This window comes from Phoca vitulina, unplaced genomic scaffold (genome assembly GCF_004348235.1).
Source record: "Phoca vitulina isolate PV1807 unplaced genomic scaffold, GSC_HSeal_1.0 scaffold25, whole genome shotgun sequence".
Taxonomy (NCBI): Eukaryota; Metazoa; Chordata; class Mammalia; order Carnivora; family Phocidae; genus Phoca; species Phoca vitulina.
This window is the reverse complement of record NW_022589728.1, coordinates 16,754,364-16,774,476: the sequence shown is the minus strand read 5'-3', so window position 1 is coordinate 16,774,476 and position 20,113 is coordinate 16,754,364. Positions and strand designations below refer to the sequence as shown.

The following is a 20,113-nucleotide window of genomic DNA, read 5'->3' as shown; positions in this document are numbered from 1 at the left end:
GAGAAGAATGAAACAGTGAGAATTTCAACAAAGAGATAGAAAATATGAAAAAGAACCAATCAGGGCAGAAAAATAAAATAACAAAAACACACTAGAGGGAGGCGCCTGGGTGGCTCAGTCATTAAGCATCTGCCTTCGGCTCAGGTCATGATCCCAGGGTCCTAGGATTGAGCCCCGCATCGGGCTCCCTGCTCCGTGGGAAGCCTGCTTCTCCCTCTCCCACTCCCCCTGCTTGTGTTCCCTCTCTCGCTGTGTCTCTCTCTGTCAAATAAATAAATAAAATCTTTTTTTTTTAATATTTTATTTATTTGACAGAGAGAGACACAGTGAGAAAGGGAACACAAGCAGGGGGAGAGGCAGAGGGAGAGGGAGAAGCAGACTCCCCACGGAGCAAGGAGCCTGACACGGTGCTCAATCCCAGGACTGTGGGATCATGACCTGGGCTGAAGGCAGATGCTTAACAACTGAGCCACCCAGGCCCCCCTTAGTTTTATTTTTGTATATATATATATGTCTTTCTTTACAGTTTTAGAATGCAGCTTCTTCTAACAGCCCAAAATACAAAATCTAGTGTATCACTCTTCACCTGATTATATATATACATACATGTGTGTATATATATATGTGTGTTTGTGTATATATATATATATATATATATACACAATTTTTATTTTTTTTCAGTTTCAGGTCTCTTCTGATTTGTTTACTGTATATTTCTCTGGGGTCCTTGTTGCCATTTTCATATTTAGATTTTTCGTTAATCTACTCTTCGCTGGACAGAATGACAAGATGGAAAAAATCTCAAAAAAGAGAACAAGAGGCAGTACTGACTGCCAGGCACCCAATCAGTATTGATATAAGTATGATGTTGGAACCAGAGTTAGAATAACGATTATAAAAACACAAGCTGGACTAGGAAAAAAAAAACATAGAAAACACTAGAGAATCCCTTTCTGGAGAAATAAAAGAACTAAACCTATCAAGTCAAAATAAAAAATGCTAACGGGATGCAATAAAAAATGGAGGCTGTAACTGCTAGGATAAATGAAGCAGAAGAAAGAATTGGTGATATAGAAGATAAAATGATGAAGAATAAAGAAGCTGCAGAAAAGAGAGATAAACAACTACTGGATCATGAGGGGAGAATTCAAGAGATGAGTGACACCATTAAGCAAAACAATATTAGAATAATGGGGATCCTACAAGAATAGGAAAGAGAGAGGCGCAGAAAGTATATTGGAGCAAATTATACCAGAGAAGTTCCCTTATCAGGGGAATGAAACAGGCATTCAATTCTAGGAGGCACAGAGAGCCCCCTTCAAAATCAACAAATAGGTCAACACCTCAACATATAATAGTGAGACTTGCAAATCTCAGAGACAAAGAGAAAATCCTGAAACTAGCTCAGGACAAGAGATCCGTAACCTACAAGAGTGGAACATTAGATTGGCAGCAGACCTATCCACAGAGACCTGGCAGGCCAGAAAGGACTGGCATGACATATTCAGGGTGCTAAATGAGAAAAATATGCAGCCAAGAATACTTTATCCAGCAAGGCTGTCATTCAAAAACAGAAGGAGAGATAAAAAGCTTCCAGGACAAACTTAAAGAATGTATGATCACTAAACCAGCCCTGCAAGAAACATTAAAGGGGATCCTTTAAGCAAAGAGAGCTCAAAAGTAACACAGACCAGAAAGGAACAGAGACCAAATACAGAAACAGTGACTTTGCAGGTAATACAATGGCACTAAATTCCTATCTTTCAATAGTTACTCTGAATGTAAGTGGGCCAAATGCCCCAATCAGAAGACACAGGGTATGAGACTGGATAAAAAAGCAAGACCCATCAGTATTGTATCTGCAAGAGACTCATTTTAGACTCAAAGACACCACCAGATTGAAAGTGAAGGGGTGGAAAACCATTTGTCATGCTAATGGACATTGAAAGAAAGCTGGGGTCACAATCCTTATATAAGACAAAACAGATTTTAAACCAAAGACTGTAATAAGAGATGAAGAACGACACTGTATCATAATTAAAGGGTCTATCCAACAAGATCTAACAACTGTAAATATTTATGCCCCTAACATGGGAGCAGCCAATTATATAAAGCAATTAATAACAAAATTAAAGAAACACATTGATAATAATACAACAATAGTAGGGGACTTTAACACTCCACTCACTGCAACGGACAGATCATCTAAACAGAAGATGAACAAGGGTTGAATGACACACTGGATGAGATGGAATTCACAGGTATATTCAGAGCATTCCATCCTAAAGCAACAGAATACACATTCTTCTGGAGTCCACATGGAACATTCTCCAGAATAGACCACATACAGGGTCATAAATCAGGTCTCAACTAGTACCAAAAGACGGGGATCATTCCCTGCTTATTTTCAGACCACAATGCTTTGAAACTTGAACTCAATCACAAGAGGAAATTTGGAAAGAACTCAAATACATGGAGGTTAAAGAGCATCCTACTAAAGAATGAATGGGTCAACCAGGGAATTAAAGAAGAATTTTAAAAAACTCTTGGAAACTAATGAAAATGAAAACACAACTGTTCAAAACCTTTGGGATACAGCAAAGGCAGTCTTAAGAGGGAAGTATATAGCAATACAAACCTTTCTAAAGAAACAAGAAAGGTCTCAAATACACAAGACCTTACACCTAAAGGAGCTTGAGAAAGAACAGCAAATAAAGCCTAAACCCAGGAGAAAAGAATGAATAAAGATTAGAACAGCAATCAATGAAACAGAAAACAAAAGAACAGTAGAACAGATCAAGGAAACTAGGAGCTAGTTCCTTGAAAGAATTAGTAAGATCGATAAACCTCTGGCCAGACTTATCAAAATGAAAAGAGAAAGGACCCAAATAAATAAAATCACGAATGAAAGAGAGATCACAACCAACACTGAAGAAATAGAAACAAGTATAAGAACGTATTATGATAATAGATAATAGTGTAGCTCTTTCAAGATACCAAAGTTTAGGGGGGTGCCTGGGTGGCTCAGTCGGTTAAGCATCTGCCTTTGGCTCAGGTCATGATCCCAGGGGCCTGGGATCAAGCCCCACGTTGGCCTCCCTGCTCAGCGGGAAGCCTGCTTCTCCCTCTCCTCCCGGCCTGTGCTCTCTCTCGCCATCTCTGTCACTATCTGTCTGTCTCTCTCTCACATAAATAAATAAAATCTTAAAAAAAAAGAAAAAAAAGAACGTATTATGAGCAACTATATGCCAACAAATTCAGCAATCTGGAAGAAATGGATGCATTCCTAGAGACATATAAACTACCAGAACTGAAACAAGAAGTAGAAAACCTGAACAGACCCATAACCAGCAAGGAAATTGAAGCAGTTATCAAAAATCTCCCAACAAACAAGAGTCCAGGGCCAGACGGCTTCCCAGGAGAACTCTACAAAACATTTAAAGAATTAATACCTATTCTTCTGAAGCCGTTTCAAAAAACAGAAATGGAAGGAAAACTTCCAAACTCGTTCTATAAAGCCAGCATTACCTTGATCCCAAAACCAGACAAAGACCTCACCAAAAAGGAGACTTACAAACCAATATCCATGATGAACATGGATGCCAAAATTCTCACCAAAATCCTAGCCAATAGGATCCAACATTACATTAAAAGGATTATTCACCACAACAAAGTGGAATTTATTCCTGGGCTGCAAGGGTGGTTCAGCCTTTGCAATCAATCAATGTGATACACTACATTAATAAAAGAAAGGACAAGAACCATATGATCCTCTCAATAGATGCAGAAATAGCATTTGACTAAGTACAGCATCCTTTCTTGATTAAAACTCTTCAGAGTGTAGGGATAGAGGAACATACCTCTATCATAAAAGCCATGTATCAAAAGCCCACAGTGATTATCATTCTCAATGGGGAAAAATTGAGAGCTTTTCCTCTAAGGTAAGAACATGGCAGGGATTCCATTCTCACCACTGTTGTTCAACATAGTACTAGAAGTCTTAGCCTCACCAATCAGACAACAAAAAGAAAAGGCATCCAAATCGGCAAAGAAGTCAAACTCTAACTCTTCACAGATGACATGATATTCTTTGTGGAAAACCCAAAAGACTCCACCCCAAAATTGCTAGAACTCATACAGAAGTTCAGCAAAGTGGCAGGATATAAAATCAACACATAGCAATCAGTTGCATTTCTATACCCTAACAATGAGACAGAAGAAAGAGAAATTAAAGAGTCTACCCTATTTACAATTGCACCAAAAACCATAAGATACCTAAGAATAAACCTGAACTCAGAATACTATAGAACACTCATGAAAGATATTGAGGAAGACAAAAGAAATGGAAAAACGTTCATGCTCATGGACTGGAAGAAAAAATATTATTAAAATGTCTATGCTACCTAGGGGCGCCTGGTTGGCTCAGTCGTTAAGCGTCTGCCTTCGGCTCAGGTCATGATCCCGGGGTCCTGGGATCGAGCCCCGCATCGGGCTCCCAGCTCAGCGGGAAGCCTGCTTCTCTCTCTCCCACTCCCCCTGCTTGTGTTCCCTCTCTCGCTGTGTCTCTCTGTCACATAAATAAATAAAATCTTTAAAAAAAAAAAAAGTCTATGCTACCTAGAACAATCTATACATTCAATGCAATCCCTATCAAAATACCATCAACTTTTTTCACAGAGCTGGAACAAATAATCCTAAAATTTTTATGGAACCAGAAAAGACCCTGAAGAGCCAAAGGAATGTTGAAAAAGAAAACCAAAGTTGGGGATATCACGATGCCTGACTTCAAGCTATGTGAGAGAGCTGTGATCATCAAGACAGCATGGTATTGTCACAAAAACAGATACATACATCAATGGAACAGAATAGAGAGCCCAGAAATAGACCCTCAACTCTGTGTGGGGTCAACAAAGCAGGAAAGAATATCCAATGGAAAAAAGACAGTCTCTTCAACATATGGTGTTGGGAACATTGGACAGCCACATGCAACTGGAATGAAACTGGAACATTTTCTTACACCATACATAAAAACAGACTCAAAATGGATGAAAGACCTAAATATGAGACAGGAATGCATCAAAATCCTAGCGGAGAACAAAGGCAGGAACCTCCGTGACCTAGCCCGCAGCAACTTCTTGCTAGACACATCTCCAAAGGGAAGGGAAACAGAGGCAAAAATGAACTATTGGGACTTCATCAAGATAAAAAGCTTCTGCACAGCAAAGGAAACAGTCAACAGAACTAAAAGGCAACCTACAGAATGGGAGAAGATATTTGCAAATGACAGTACAGATAAAGGGCTGGTATCCAAGATCTATAAACAATTTCTCAAACTCAACACCCAAAAAACAAATAATCCAGTCAAAGAATGTGGAAAAGACATGAACAGACACTTCTCCAAAGAAGACATACAAATGGCCAACAGACACATGAAAAAATCCTCAACATCACTTGGCATCAGGGAAATCCAAATCAAAACCACAAGGAGATACCACCTCACACCAGTCAGAATGGCTAAAATTAGCAAGTCATGAAATGACAGACATTGGTGAGGATGCAGAGAAAGGGGAACCCTCTTACAAGGTTGGTGGGAAAGCAAGCTGGTACAGCCACTATGGAAAACAGTATGGAGGTTCCTCAAAAAGTTGAAAATAGAGAGAGATTGGGTGTAGTAGGTTCAGAGAACTCTTTGTTCACTCATTCGTTCAGTTTCTATAGAGCTACCCTACGACCCAGCAATTGCACTACTGGGTATTTATCCCAAAGATACAAATGTAGTGATCCAAAGGCACACCTGCACCCCAATGTTTATAGCAGCAATGTCCACAATAGCTGAACTATGGAAAGAGCCCAGATGTCCATCGACAGATGAATGGATAAAGAAGATGTGGTATATATATAAATTGGAATACTACTCAGCCATCCAAAAAAAAAAAAAAAAAAAAGAAACCTTACCATCTGCAATGACACGGATGGAACTAGAGGGTATTATGCTAAATGAAATAAGTCAGTCAGAGAAAGACAATTATCATAGGATCTCACTCATGTGGAATTTAAGAAACAAAACAGGATCATAGGGGAAAGGAGGGGAAAAAAGAACAAGATAAAATCAGAGAGGGAGACAAACCATAAGAGACTCATAATCATAGGAAACAAACGGAGGGCTGCTGGAGAGGAGGGGCTTGGGGGTTGGGGTAACTGAGTGATGGACATTAAGGAGGGCACGTGATGTAATGAGCACTGTGTATTATATAACACTGATGAATCACTGGGGAAAAAAATAAGATCCATTCACAAGTTAAAAAAATAAAATTTAAGGGGCGCCTGGGTGGCTCAGTCGTTAAGCATCTGCCTTTGGCTCAGGTCATGATCCCAGGGTCCTGGGATCGAGCCCCACATCGGGCTCCCTGCTTGGCGGGAAGCCTGCTTCTCCCTCTCCCACTCCCCCTGCTTGTGTTTCCTCTCTCGCTGTGTCTCTGTCAAATAAATAAATAAAATCTTAAAATAAAATAAAATTTAATTAATTAAAAAAAAACACTAAACAAAGTCGTTAAATAAGGGAAAAGAGTAAGAGAAAAAGGATGGAACAGAGAACTACAGAAACAACCAGAAAATTACCAAAATTATTCCAGGGATGCAAGGATGGTTCAACATCTGCAAATCAATCAATGCATTACACCACATTACAAAAAGAAAGATAAAAATCATATGATCATCTCAATAGATGCAGAAAAACCATCTGACAAAATTCAACATTCATCATGATAAAAAAAAAACTCAACGAGGGCGCCTGGGTGGCTCAGTTGGTTAAGCGACTGCCTTCGGCTCAGGTCATGATCCTGGAGTCCCTGGATCGAGTCCCGCATCGGGCTCCCTGCTCGGCAGGGAGCCTGCTTCTCCCTATGACCCTCACCCCTCTCATGTGCTCTCTCTCTCTCATTCTCTCTGTCTCAAATAAATAAATAAAATTAAAAAAAAAAAAAAAAACTCAACGAAGTTGTTATAGATGGAATGTATCTCAATATAATAAAGGACATATATGACAAACCCACAGCTGACATCATACTCAACAGTGAAAAGCTGAAAGCTTTTCCTCTAGTATGAAGAACAAGGCAAGAATACCTACTCTTGCCTCTTTTATTCAACACAATACTGCAAATCTTAGCTACAGCAATCAGACAAAAAATAAAAGACATCCAAATTGGTAAGGAAGAAATAAAAAATTGTCACTATTTACAGATGACATGATACTACATACTGAAAACCCTAAAGACTCCACCAAAAAACCATTACAACTAATAAACGAATTCAGTAAAGATGCAGGATACAAAATTAATATATAGAGTAATCTGTTGGGCTTCTATACACTAATACAAACTATCAGAAAGAAAAATTAAGAAAATAATTCCACTGAAATTGCATTAAAAAGTAGAAAATACCTACAAATAAATTTAACAAAGGAGTAAAAGACCTGTGCTCTGAAAACTCCAAGACATTGACAGAAGGAACTAAAAATGACACAAATAAATGGAAAGATACACCATGCTCCTGGGTTGGAGGAATTAATAGTTACAATGTCCCTATCACTCAAAGCAGTCTACAGATTCAATGCAATCCCCATCAAAATTCCAATAGCATTTTTTCAGAGAACTAGAACAAATAATCCTAAAATTTGTATAGAAGCACAAATGATCTATAAAAATTGGCTATAATCTTGAGAAAGAAGAACAAAGCTGGAGATTTCATGCACCCTTATTTCAAACTGTACTACGAAGCTACAGAAATCAAAACAGATGGTACTGACATAAAAACAGACACAAAGATCAATGGAACAGAACAGAGATCCTAGAAATAAGTCCACACATATGTAGTCAATCCATAACAAAGGAGGCAAGAAAATAAAAAGGGAAAGAGACAGTTTCTTCAATAAACGGTGTTGGGAAAACTGTACAGCTACATGCAATAGAATGAAACTGGATCACTTTCTTACGCCATACACACTGAAAATAAAAGATTAAATGTAAGACCTGAAACCATAAAATTCCTAAAAGAAAACACAGGCAGTAAACTCTTGGACATTGGTCTCAGCAATATTTTTTGTATCTGTCTCCTCAGGCAAGGAACAAAATAAAAATAAACAACTGGAACTACATTAAACTGAAAAGCTTTTGCACAGCAAAGGAAACTGTAAAAGGGAATCTGCTGAATGGGAGAAGATATATGTAAGTGATATATCAGATAAGGGGTTATATGTAAGTGATGTATCAGATAAGGGGTTAATGTCCAAAATATATACATGCAACCCCCACCCCTCCCACACACACACACACAAAACAAACAAAAAAAAACACCCAAACAATACAATTAAAAAATAGGCAGAGGACTTGAATATACATTTTTCCAAAGAAGACATACAGTTAATCAACAGACACATGAAAAAATGCTCAACATCACTAATCATCAGGGAAATGCAAATCAAAGCAACACTGCCACCTTACACCAGTCAGAATGGCTAGTATCAAGAAGAAATAAAAAGTGTTGGCAAGAATGTGGAGAAAAAGGAACCCTATGCACTGTTCGGAATGGAAATTGGTGCAGCCACTGTGGAAAACAGTAAGGAAGGTCCTCAAAGAAATTAAAATAGAAAATACCATACAATCCACTAATTCCACTTCTGGGTATTTACCCGAAGAAAACAAACCCACAATTTGAAAAGATATGCATCCCTATTTTTATTTCAGCATTATTTATAATAGCCAAGATATGGAAGCAACCCAAGTATCCATCCATAGATGGTTAAAAGATGTAGTATACACACACATACACAGGAATATTACTTAGCCATGATAAAGAATGAGATCTTGCCATATGCAATATGGATGGACCTAGAGGATATCATGCTAAGTAAAATAAGTCAGAGAAAGATAAACACCATATGATTTCATCTATATGTGGAATCTAAAAAACCCATAAATACAAAGAATAAACTGGTGGTTGTCAGAAGGGCAGGGGGTCAGGGATGGAAAAAAAGGGTGAAGAGGAGTGGTTGCTACAGGCTTCCAATTATGGAGTAAGTCATAGGAGATGAAAGCTATAGCATGGATAATATAGTCAATGATATTGAAATACTGTTGTACGGTGACAGAGAGTAGCTATGTGTGTGAGCATAGCAGAACATATAGACTTCTAGAATCACTAGTTGTACCCCTGAAACTAATGTAACAGTATGTCAACTAGACTTCAATTAAAAAAAAAAAAAATCTACATTCTAATAAAATTTTTTAAAAATACTGATGGGCAATTGATTTCCTTTTCACAGAGCTCTAAACATTTAAAACACAGATGATCAGGATACCTGGCTGGCTCCATTACTAGGGCATGCAACCCTCAGGGCTGTAAGTTCGAGCCCCATATTGGTGTAAAGATTACTTTAAAAAAAAAAAAAGTGTTTTAAAATAAATAGTACAGATGACCAAAATGTTTCAAAATGGTGAGTAAATATTTTAAATTAAGAAGTTCTGATTTTTAATGTAGTTCAATTTATCTTTGTTTTTTGGTTAGTGTATTTTATGTCCTTAACAATCAATCTCTGCCTATACCATGATCATGCAGAAATTCTCCTGTATCTTTTTCAGGAAGTTTTGTTTCACATTGCACATTTAGCTCTAGATACACCACAAATTCATTTTTATGATTAGCATGAAGCTGAGAATTTGGTTGCTTTCCATATATTCAGCTGCCTCAGCACAGTTTACTGCAAGAACCATCTGAGCCTAATTCTGGATACTTTTCTTTGTACCACTGTTCTATTTAATTATCATAGCTTTGTAATCAGTTTTGATATCCAGTGGTCTAAGTTCTCTGACTTTGTTCTTCTTTCAATCATTATTGCTTTTGGTCTTATATATTTTCATATTAATTATAGAATCATCATCTCCCAATTGCCACAAAACCTACTCAAATTTAATGAGAATCACAGTAAATTTACAGATCAATTTGGGGAGAACTGACGCCTTAACAATATTCAAACTCCCAATTTACTTAAATTCCATAACCCCCATTTTATTTAAGTCTACTTTAATTTTTTTAAGATTTTTATTTATTTATTCATTTGAGAGAGAGCAAGCACACACATGAGCAAGGGAGAGGGGCAGACAGAAGGAGAAGCAGACTTCTCCTGAGCTTGGGAGCCTTGGACGTGGGACTTGATCCCAGAATCCTGGGATCATGACTTGAGCCAAAGGCAGACGCTTCACCAACTGAGCCACCCAGGCGCCCTAAGTCTACTTTAATTTTTAATTTTTAATCACATTTTGTAGTTTTCCACTTAAAGGCTTGCAAATATTTAATTAGATTTATTCCTCAATATTAGCTTTTTTTTTTTTAAGATTTTATTTATTTGACAGAGAGAGACACAGCGAGAGAGGGAATACAAGCAGGGGGAGTGGGAGAGGGAGAAGCAGGCTTCCCGCTGAGCAGGAAGCCCGATGTGGGGCTCAATCCCAGGAACCTGGGATCATGACCCGAGCAGAAGGCAGACACTTAATGACTGAGCCACCCAGGCGCCCCTCAATATTAGCTTTTTAAAGCTACTAAAAGTTTTATGGTTTGTATAATTTTACTATCTAATTTGCAGTAAGTACTAAATAATTCTGTTAAAGTAGATTTTCAAATTTTTATGATGATAACCATGTCACGTTTCCAAATTTTGTATCTTCTTTGTCTTTTTCCTGGCTTTATTGAATTGTTCAGAAGTGTTGACAGTAGTCACTTTTGTCCTCTCTCTTAACTCACATAAGGGAAATAAATATTTCATCATTAAGTAGGATATATATATACTGTAACTTTTACGGAAATCCTTTTCATCAGATCAAAAGTTCCCTTTTCATCATTTTAAAAAATCTGCCTAAGAAAACAAACTTGTTGGGGTGCCTGGGTGGCTCAGTCGGTTAAGAGTCTGAGTCTGAATCTCAGCTCAAGTCTTGATCTCCCCGTCACAAATTCAAGCCCAGCACTGGGTTCCACGTTCGGTGTGGAGCTTACTTTAAAAAAATAAAACAAAACAAAACAAAAAACTCGTGGAAACTGACATTTACCAGCACTTCAGAACTTCGCTGTCTTTTCATCCCCCTCTTTTGGGCTATTTGTTTTTCTCTTTTCCTTGCCTTATATCCATAAATTCAACAGTTACCCAAATCTATTTCCTATATATCCCCCAGGTCAAGTCACTAATCTTGTGAAGGTGAAGCCATCTTTTTGATAGTGCCCAGTTCACTCTTCCAAGAGATGGTTGCAATCAGTGAGCCACTGTTTTGCTCAAGTTCAAACTCCTTAAACTTGGCACTCAAAGTACTTCACATGGGGGTCTAACTTTAATTCTAGACTTCTGAATTAATCCCCTACAGTAGGAATCCTAAACTCCAATTTAACTGGTCTTCCCTACTGTCCTCTGAAAAAGCCCAGCTGTCTTTTTCTAGTTCCTTACTCCTCTAACATTATTTGGATGAAGATACTGTCTTAGAAATAGTGTAAGACTGAGAAGATAAGGGACACAGTTTAAAGTATTTAATATAAATAGCCAGTACATGCTAAATGCCAAAGGAAGTTGAGACTATTCGTTGATATATATTTTTTCTGGTTTTCTTTCCCCTTTAACTGGTCCTATAGTATAGAAATTGTAAACACTTGTATTTATTGATCTACATTTACATACTTTGATTTTTAACTTAAAATTCAATTGCATTAACCTTTTACTGTTTGAAAGAAACAAAAATACCTATCTCACTACCGTTGTTTGAAAGAAACAAAAATACCTATCTTATTACTGTACTCGTAAATTCCAGGGTTTTTTTTTTTTTTTCCATTATGGATTTTATAGCTCAGTAGAAATGATCCTCAGCAGTTACATTTATTCCACAGTTCTTAGGAAACTTAATTATGGTTAAAAGAGCAAGAACCTGGCACTGACCAGGGTTAATATCCTAAACCCGACCTCCTACCCCCTACTCCCCCCTTATTTACATCAGTGTGACCTTAGGCAAATTGCTTAGTCCCCCTTTTCCTTCATCTGTAAAACTGGATAATACCTACTTCACATGGCTGTTGTAAAAATTAAATGAATAGGTGGAAACAATTTCACAGTGCTTCATACATACCAAGAGCCACATAAATAGAAATTATCAATATTAATATTACTGCTCAAAAACAATAATGCTACTGCCAAGACTAGATTGTTTGGTACCTTCGTTTTTAATGATTTTGAAAACCTGAGTACAGGGTAGTGAAACTGCACTGTTGGGGAACTGCCCACATTCTTGAAGCGCAAACTAAATTTGCGCCGTCTACACCTTTACGTTTGCCTTATTTTTACTCAACCCCTCTAGAAGGCAAATGATTAGAAAAATAGTGTAATTATTGACCATGACAAAGCCGTAGAAATATCTAAGAGAGATTAAATGTCTGGGATTTGCTTGAAAATAACCCGTGGAGCGGGAGCAAGCCCGGCCATGTGTTGACAATTGCTAAAATTGGGTGAAGGTTCGCCAAGTTCGTTATACCATCCTCTCGACCTTGTACATTTGAAGATTTCCATAATAAAACGTTTTTTTAAATGTCCAAAGGTCGATCTTTTTTGTGGGGCTTAACGCAAAATCCTCGTTACGTTCTGGAAGCTACATTGGGAAGTACTGGGAGGCGGAAAGTGAAACAACACAAGCCAGGTGAGACTGGTTAAGCCTCCCAGGCGGACCAGAAAGTGTGCGTCTCCTCCCAGAATCCCCGAGGCCCGGCCCGGAGGCGCACCCGCGGAGGCCGGCCGGTCTAATCCCGGGAAAGAGCGCAACACCCAAGGCAACCGCCGCCTAGCGGCTGGCGAGCGAACTGTGGCCTCGGAAAGATGGACCTAAGGGCCGGGGGGGAGGGGGCAGATGTGGGTGGGTGAGTCCCAGCCTTCAGGGCAAGCCAGCCGACTTCCCTCCGCTCTGCCGGAGCTCCAGCCCCAGCAGAGCCCTCAGCCACCCCGGCTGCCCGAGAGCGTCTTCGCCTCCCTTCAGCCGCGGCGCAGACACCCAACCGGCCCACGGAGCCCGCCGTCCTCCCCTCATGCCCGAATCGGGAACTCCTTCAGCTTCTACTTTGTTACCAGGACTTCCTACCGCCCTCAGGCCTGGGAGCGCCTCCTCGACCCCCCACCCCCCAACCGCTTTCTTGAGTCCCTAGCCCCACTTACCTCGACCGCGCGGCAGCCAGGCGCCTTCTTGAGCTTCTTTAGCTTCCAGCTTGGCTATCCCGGGGGACTTACTGCCAATCACCCAATCTCCGCCCCAAATCCGGACCAGACTGACCAATCAGCTGCTTCCTCCGGCCCGGAGGCCGGTACTGAGAGCCCGGAGGGAAGAGAGACGACCCGCCCACAGGCCTGCACAGACCTCTCACCGTGAGTGTGCGCAAGCGCGGTGCTTGCCTAGAGGCGGGCGCTTTCGCATGGACTTCGCTTTGTGTCTTCACTGCTCTGTCTACGAAAGTACTTTGTTAGTAAACCCCCTTCTCTAAGTGTGTAGCAAGACCCACATTTTGTAGCCGCAAGTGTGTATTACCTTGAAAGAAGCTGGGAGTTTTAAGCCCTTGTTAACCTGACTTATCTTGAGTCCTTTTATCCCACGCTATTGAGACTTCTGTTTACCTGACAGATCTTCCCACGTGAACTTCAAATCCCGGGTGCGTTTGTGTTTAGGGGGTTTGAGGGTCCGGAGTGTACAAAGAGCATGGATGAGGATTTTACTGTCTTCAGTTCCACCGTCTGTTTAGTCTGATTCGTGGGACACGTTTTTTAATAGTTGAATGTTCTGGGACACTAAGATTTCAAATAATTCTGCCATGAAAATGATCATTACATCTATAGCTAAGAATACATTCAGCATGGTAACCTGTGTAGGCCCAATAAGAAATTCATGTGTAGAGTGAAAAACCTGTTTAAGTATTTCTGTATGGCCTTTAAAGAGGCTGTTGCTGATTGGCTGTCTCTCTTACCCTCCCTTTGTAATTGATCACACAGGTCACTCAGCAAGCACCAGAGCTATGGTGGTTTTGTCCCGGTTTCCCGGGTCTCTTCCTGGAGAGGGCTTCCCAACTTCAGCAAGAGCATTAATCCATTTACTCAACAAGGACTTACTGGGAGCCCATTATGACAGTGCAAAGATTTTTAAAAGCCTTGAATCACGCCCTCAGTGAGCCTCCGGGCTAACAGGAAGACAAACACAAACTTAACCAAATGTTATAATGGAGGAATGGTGGAAGCCTGGGAGACCTGCCTAAGCCAGCCCGAGGGCTCAGGGAACACTTTCTAGAGGTGTGCTTCGGCTGAGGCTTGATGAAAGAGTCAGTGCTTCTGAGCTAAAGGAGTGGAGGCAAAGGATAGCGGCATTTCTGGCAAAGTTTACCTGTTCCTTCTGAGATCTTTAAAGGGTGGATTTACTGAGAAGCTAATGAAGCTTGTGCTCAGACCCCCTGACTTGCCCCAGACCTTTCCAAGACCCCAGGAGGGACCCTAGCACTGAGTTCACATGGTCCTATGTTGTTTTCTACTTTTTTTTTTAAAGATTTTATTTATTTATTTGACAGAGAGAGGCACAGCGAGAGAGGGAACACAAGCAGGGGGAGTGGGAGAGGGAGAAGCAGGCTTCCCGCTGAGCGGGGAGCCCGATGTGGGGCTCCATCCCGGACCCTGAGATCATGACCCGAGCCGAAGGCAGACGCTTAACGACTGAGCCACCCAGGCGCTCTGTTTTCTACTCTTTAAAAGGAACGTGGCTTAAAGAAACCTTCAAACAGAGATAGGTTAAGACGTGCCTTTTTTTCCCATTCCAGCTTCCTTTTCTTCACATTTCTCTGCAAGCTAGGTGCCCTCCAGTTACCCTGGGCATTTTGGGGTCTGGGTGAGGGGAAGAGGATTGAGTTGAACTTAGATTCCTTTTGTGATCAGTTATTACTGACTCTCACGATGTTGTAATGTCTTCCCAGGATACTCCTAGCCATACTATATGCCATCTCACAGAGGGCCTATGGATGTGTCTCATGGCACCTGGCACCAGAAGTATGTGGCTGGTGGAGGAGAAAGGGTGCAAAATGTGTTGAGCCAGAAAGTAGGGGAAGATCTTCCAGTCATCATACTTGACATTATAATCAGGGTGCTTCACTTTTTGCTTTCAATAAACTTTATTTTAGAATAATTTTAGATTTACAGAAAAGTTGCAAAGATTGTTCAGAATTCCTGTTTACCCCTCACCCAGTTTCCATTAATGCTAACATCATGCATTACCATGATGCATTTATAAAATTAAGGAGCCACCATTTGTACATTACTATTTACTAAACTCCAGACTTTATTCAGGTTTTATTAATGTCCTTTCTCTGTTCCAGGATCCAATCCAAGATGCCACATTGCATTTAATCATCATGCCTCCTTGCTTAGACTCCTGGTCTGTGACAGTTTCTTAGTATTTCCTTGTTTTTCATAATCTTGATATGACCATGACAGTTTTGAGGAGTGTGGTCAGATATATTATAAAATAGGCCTTGATTTGAATTTGTCTGCTATTTTTCTCATGATTAGACTGGGGTTCTAAGGTTTGGGAGAAATATCACACATTGAGATGCCCTTCTCATCACATCATATCAGGGGGTACATAATATTAGCATGATTTATTTCTGCTGATGTTAACTTGACCATGGTAATGTTTGCTAGTTTCTCCACTGTAAAGTTGCATTTTTTACCCTCTTTCCATATTCTCTTCTTTGGAAGCAAGTCACTAAATCCTACCCACCCTCAAGTGTCATAAGAGATTAAGCTTCAACTCTTGGAGTGGAATATCTACATAAATAACTTATAATTCTTCTCTAAGTAAGATTTGTTTCTTCTGCCCATTTACTTATTTATATTCATTTATTCATAAAGTATCATGTATATTTTATATTTTGTTTATATTTTATATATACAACCTCTCAGTGGACAAAGCTAGGAATATATTATCACATTGTTTTTAATTCTTTGTTTACATCTCTATGATAGGTAACCTCTAAAAAGGCCCCCAATGATCCTTGCCTCCTGGTATTCGCACCCTTATGCAATCTCCTGTTAAAGAGGGTGGGTTTGACCTAGTGACCTCCTTCTAATGAATCAAATACAAAAGTGATAGGATGGCAATTAAAAGATTAGGTTAAAAAGAGTGTGGCTTTCATCTTGCTTGGTCTCTCTTGGTCTCTCCTTTGCTCTCTCTGAGAGAAGCCATCTGCCATATTGTGAGCTGCCCTATGGACAGACTTATGTGGCAAGAAACTGAGGGAGGCCTCTGGCCATCAGCCAGCAAGCAGCTGAGGCCCTCTTTTCATCAGCCTCTGAGAAACTGAATCCTGCTAACAGACATGTGAGTGAACTTGGCAAAAGATCCTCTCCCAGTTGAGCCTTGAGATGACAGGAGCTCCATTGATACCTTGATTGCAGTCTTGTGAAAGACCCTGAACCAGAGACGCTGAGCTAAGGCACACATGGATTCTGCATGCGCAGAAACTATGAGATAATAAACGATTATTGTGTTAAGCTGCTAAGTTTTGGAGTGATTCATTAGGAAGCAATAAATCATACAATTTCCGTCTTCTCTGCAAGATTGATGGTTCTGAAACTCCACTTTGGAGAGTATGTTTAAAAATACATATACCCAGGCCTCTTCCCTGAATCTTAGGTGATTGTTTTGCACAACTTAATTTGGAAATTAATGTAGAAGGTTACAGGGCAATCCATTTGGAGACTTTAGGAGAAAATGACTTTCCTTTCTTTTTAGTGTATCTGATCCTGGAGTTCCTCACCCAAATAAATGGCTCAACTTCCTTGGCAGAATCCAGAAAAACTGAAACTTCAGTAGTTATTTATTGAAAAGAGGAGAAAGAATCAGGGTTCTCTCTTATTCACTGTGCAGCCTTGAAAAAGTCCCTTGACCTTTCTCTGCCTCCAAATTCCTAACAGATTAAAGGACTACAGTGTCATTGTTTAGGGAGAGATTTATCCATTATTAAGTGTATTTTAGGCAATAGAAAGGTGACCAAGGCCAGTTGTGGGCCAGCTCCCTTGCAGAAATTTAACAAAAAGGTCAGATTCCCATTTGTTTGTATCGGTAGATGGTGAAGCTGAATTCTCTTGTAGAAAGTATGTGAACTTCCAAGTCAGACAGACCCATATTCAAAAATGCCTCTGCCACTTATCAGCTGTGTGGCCCTGGGCAAGTCAGTCAGCCTCCCCAGGTCTCAATTCCCTGAACTGCACAGTGGGGAAAATAGCCACCTCACAGGATAGCCCTGAAGACCGACTGTGTAACATTTGTAAAATATTAAGGGTTATACCTGGTTTATCACAAGGGCCCAATAAATAAAACCCATGAAAGACATTTAGTCAGCTGTGTGGTATGATCCAGTGGTTAGTAAAGTAGGGGACAAATGTCCAAATATGTTCATCAGCCTGTCTCACATTAAGTTTTAATGACAATCCCATTTGGTGAGATAGGTTGAATAATCTGCAAGCTTTAAACAGTATGTTCCCTGAAAATCCAGACCCTTTCTCTCTAGTTCAGCACTTTTTCCAGCTCCGACTGCCTGTCTATAGAAAATATAACACATTGAAATGGGCCTTAAGAGGTTCCAAGTTAGAATCCAGAAAAACCTAACTGGCAAAAGACCACCAGATAGGACAGTGAAGTGCCCATGTGAGGGGCGTTTTAAGACAAGGTGAGGCCAGGGGCGCCTGGGTGGCTCAGTCATTAAGCGTCTGCCTTTGGCTCAGGTCATGATCCTAGGGTCCTGGGATCGAGTGCTGCAGCCCTACTCAGTGAGGAGCCTGCTTCTCCCTCTGCCCCTCCCCCTGCTTGTGTTCCCTTTCTGTTTCTCTGTCAAATAAAATCTTAAAAAAAAAAAAAAAAAAAAGACAAGGTGAGGCCGGATGTGTCATTTATTAGCTAACTGGTTACCTTGAGGCACGTTTGTAAAGAAAAGCAGGTTGAATGCTTGTTTCTTAATATTTACCGGTTTTCAGAATAATTATTACACATCAACTATTTTGTTACCCTGAAATATACTACATATAAGAAAGGCAGTTTTAATGCTTGGTTTGAGTCTCTCCATTTATTTACCAGTTTTCAGAAAATAAGTTGGTTCCTTCAAATTCTCTGAAGGTGACCGGTGATGTTTCTTTTCTTCTTTATCTTTTCCAGTATTAGTAAGCACTCAAGAATTTTACCATTACAAATTAGCTCTTATCAGATCTTTTCTGGAGAATAGATTTTTATACAGAGAGAAGTGGGACTAAATGTACGTTTATGGAACAGCCTCTAGACACTGGGCTGGGTGTTCTCCCTTACACTATTTTATGTTGTTTCCCACAGCAATCTTGGAAGGCAGGTGCCATTATCTCTGTTTTTTAGAGGAGATTGAGGTCCTCAGTAGCAAAATGACTAGTATAGAGTCATAAAGCCAGCAAGTGGTCAAAATCAAGATTTGTCTGACCCAAATGGCACCATGTAGCTTTTCTGAATGAGGTCCTACAGACACTGAGTCACTGGGTAGGGCTTACTAGTTACTTCATCAACCTCCTATCTTACCTCTCACCATATATCCTCCTCAGATGTAACTGTTTTGTGACCCCAAGTTTATCACTCTCATACTTGGAAAAGCAGTTCCTTGAAATTACTAAATACCACCTAGATTTTACTTAATGAAAATTTATATTATATTTACACCCCACCTCCCCAGTAAATTTAGTTTATTTTTTACTTTTTTGTGCTCAGTTGGTTAAGGATCTGCCTTCAGGTCAGGTCATGATCCCAGGGGCCTGGTAACAAGCCCTAAGTCAGGCTTCCTGCTCAGCAGGGAGCCTGCTTCTCCCTCTCCCTTTGCTGCTCCCCCTGCTTATGCTTTCTCTAATAAATAAAAATCTTAAAAACAAAAAAACTTTTTTGTGTGTGGTGGGCTCCTTCTCTCTCAGATCCTGTCCTACATATTCAGGTGATAATATGCTGAAAACCTCGACTGTATCTTCCTATATATTTTCCATGCTCATAGAATAATATATAAAGATATACATTTATATAAACATGTAGGATATGATTTGTTATTGTTTCCAAAAATCAGGCCATAGTCTATATATACTTTGAAGCATATTTTATTACCTAACATTGTGGAAATCCCTCAACGTCTCTTCCTATAGCTCTCATTTCCCTTTCTTAAAGGTTTTCTAATATATTTTTCATTATGGCCCATGGCCTATAGATATACCAACATTTACTAAAACATTCCACTATTTATATGCATTCATTTGATGTTGAGTTTTTTTTACTGGTGTTGTTTTGGGGTTTTTTGCCAATATGAACATTACAATAACCGTCTTTGTATTTACGTCTTTATATACTGATGCTTTTTATTTCTATGTTTGGAACCTTGAGGACAGCTGAGTTAAACAATATTATCTTTTTTTTTTTTTAAGATTTTATTTATTTATTTGACAGAGAGAGAGAGTTAGCGAGAGCAGAAACAAGCAGGAGGAGTGGGAAAGGGAGAAGCAGGCCTCCCGCCGAGCAGAGAGCCCGATGTGGGGCTCGATCCCAGGACCCTGGGATCATGACCTGAGCTGAAGGCAGACACTTAACCGACTGAGCCACCCAGGCACCCAACAATATTAATTATCTTTTAGAGCAGATTTTTCTGAATTGCTTTTTAAAAGTCTATAATAATTTACATTTCCACAGCAAAATCTGAGAGTTCTATTCCTACCCATTATTCCTGCCAGGAACTTTGTGTCATTTTGATTTTTTTGCCAGTCTGATCAGCATCATGATTGTTCTCATTGTTAATTTGCATTTCCTTATTAAAAGTGAGTTTAAATATCTTCACGTTTATTGGACTTTCTCTTGATTAAATACTAATTTTTATTGTTCACCCAATTTCTATAGGGTTGTTTAATCCCTCTTGACAATTTGTGATCAATATTTGAATATTAGCCTCTATCTACCCACTGAGTTGCAAATTTACCCCCATATCTATTGTCTGTTGACAAATTGCTTATGTATTTTTTTGC

General features: G+C 39.7%; 1 protein-coding gene across 1 annotated transcript in view; it reads right to left on the bottom strand.

Moving 5' to 3' along the window:
• The window catches only part of MTFR1 (mitochondrial fission regulator 1), a 67,844-nt gene extending 54,543 nt beyond the window's left edge, over positions 1–13,301 (bottom strand). Inside the window, exon 1 of the mRNA XM_032421744.1 lies at positions 13,229–13,301. The gene's annotated coding sequence lies outside the window, so the exon portion shown is untranslated. The remainder of the gene's footprint in view (positions 1–13,228) is intronic.
• Positions 13,302–20,113: the final 6,812 nt, after the last annotated feature.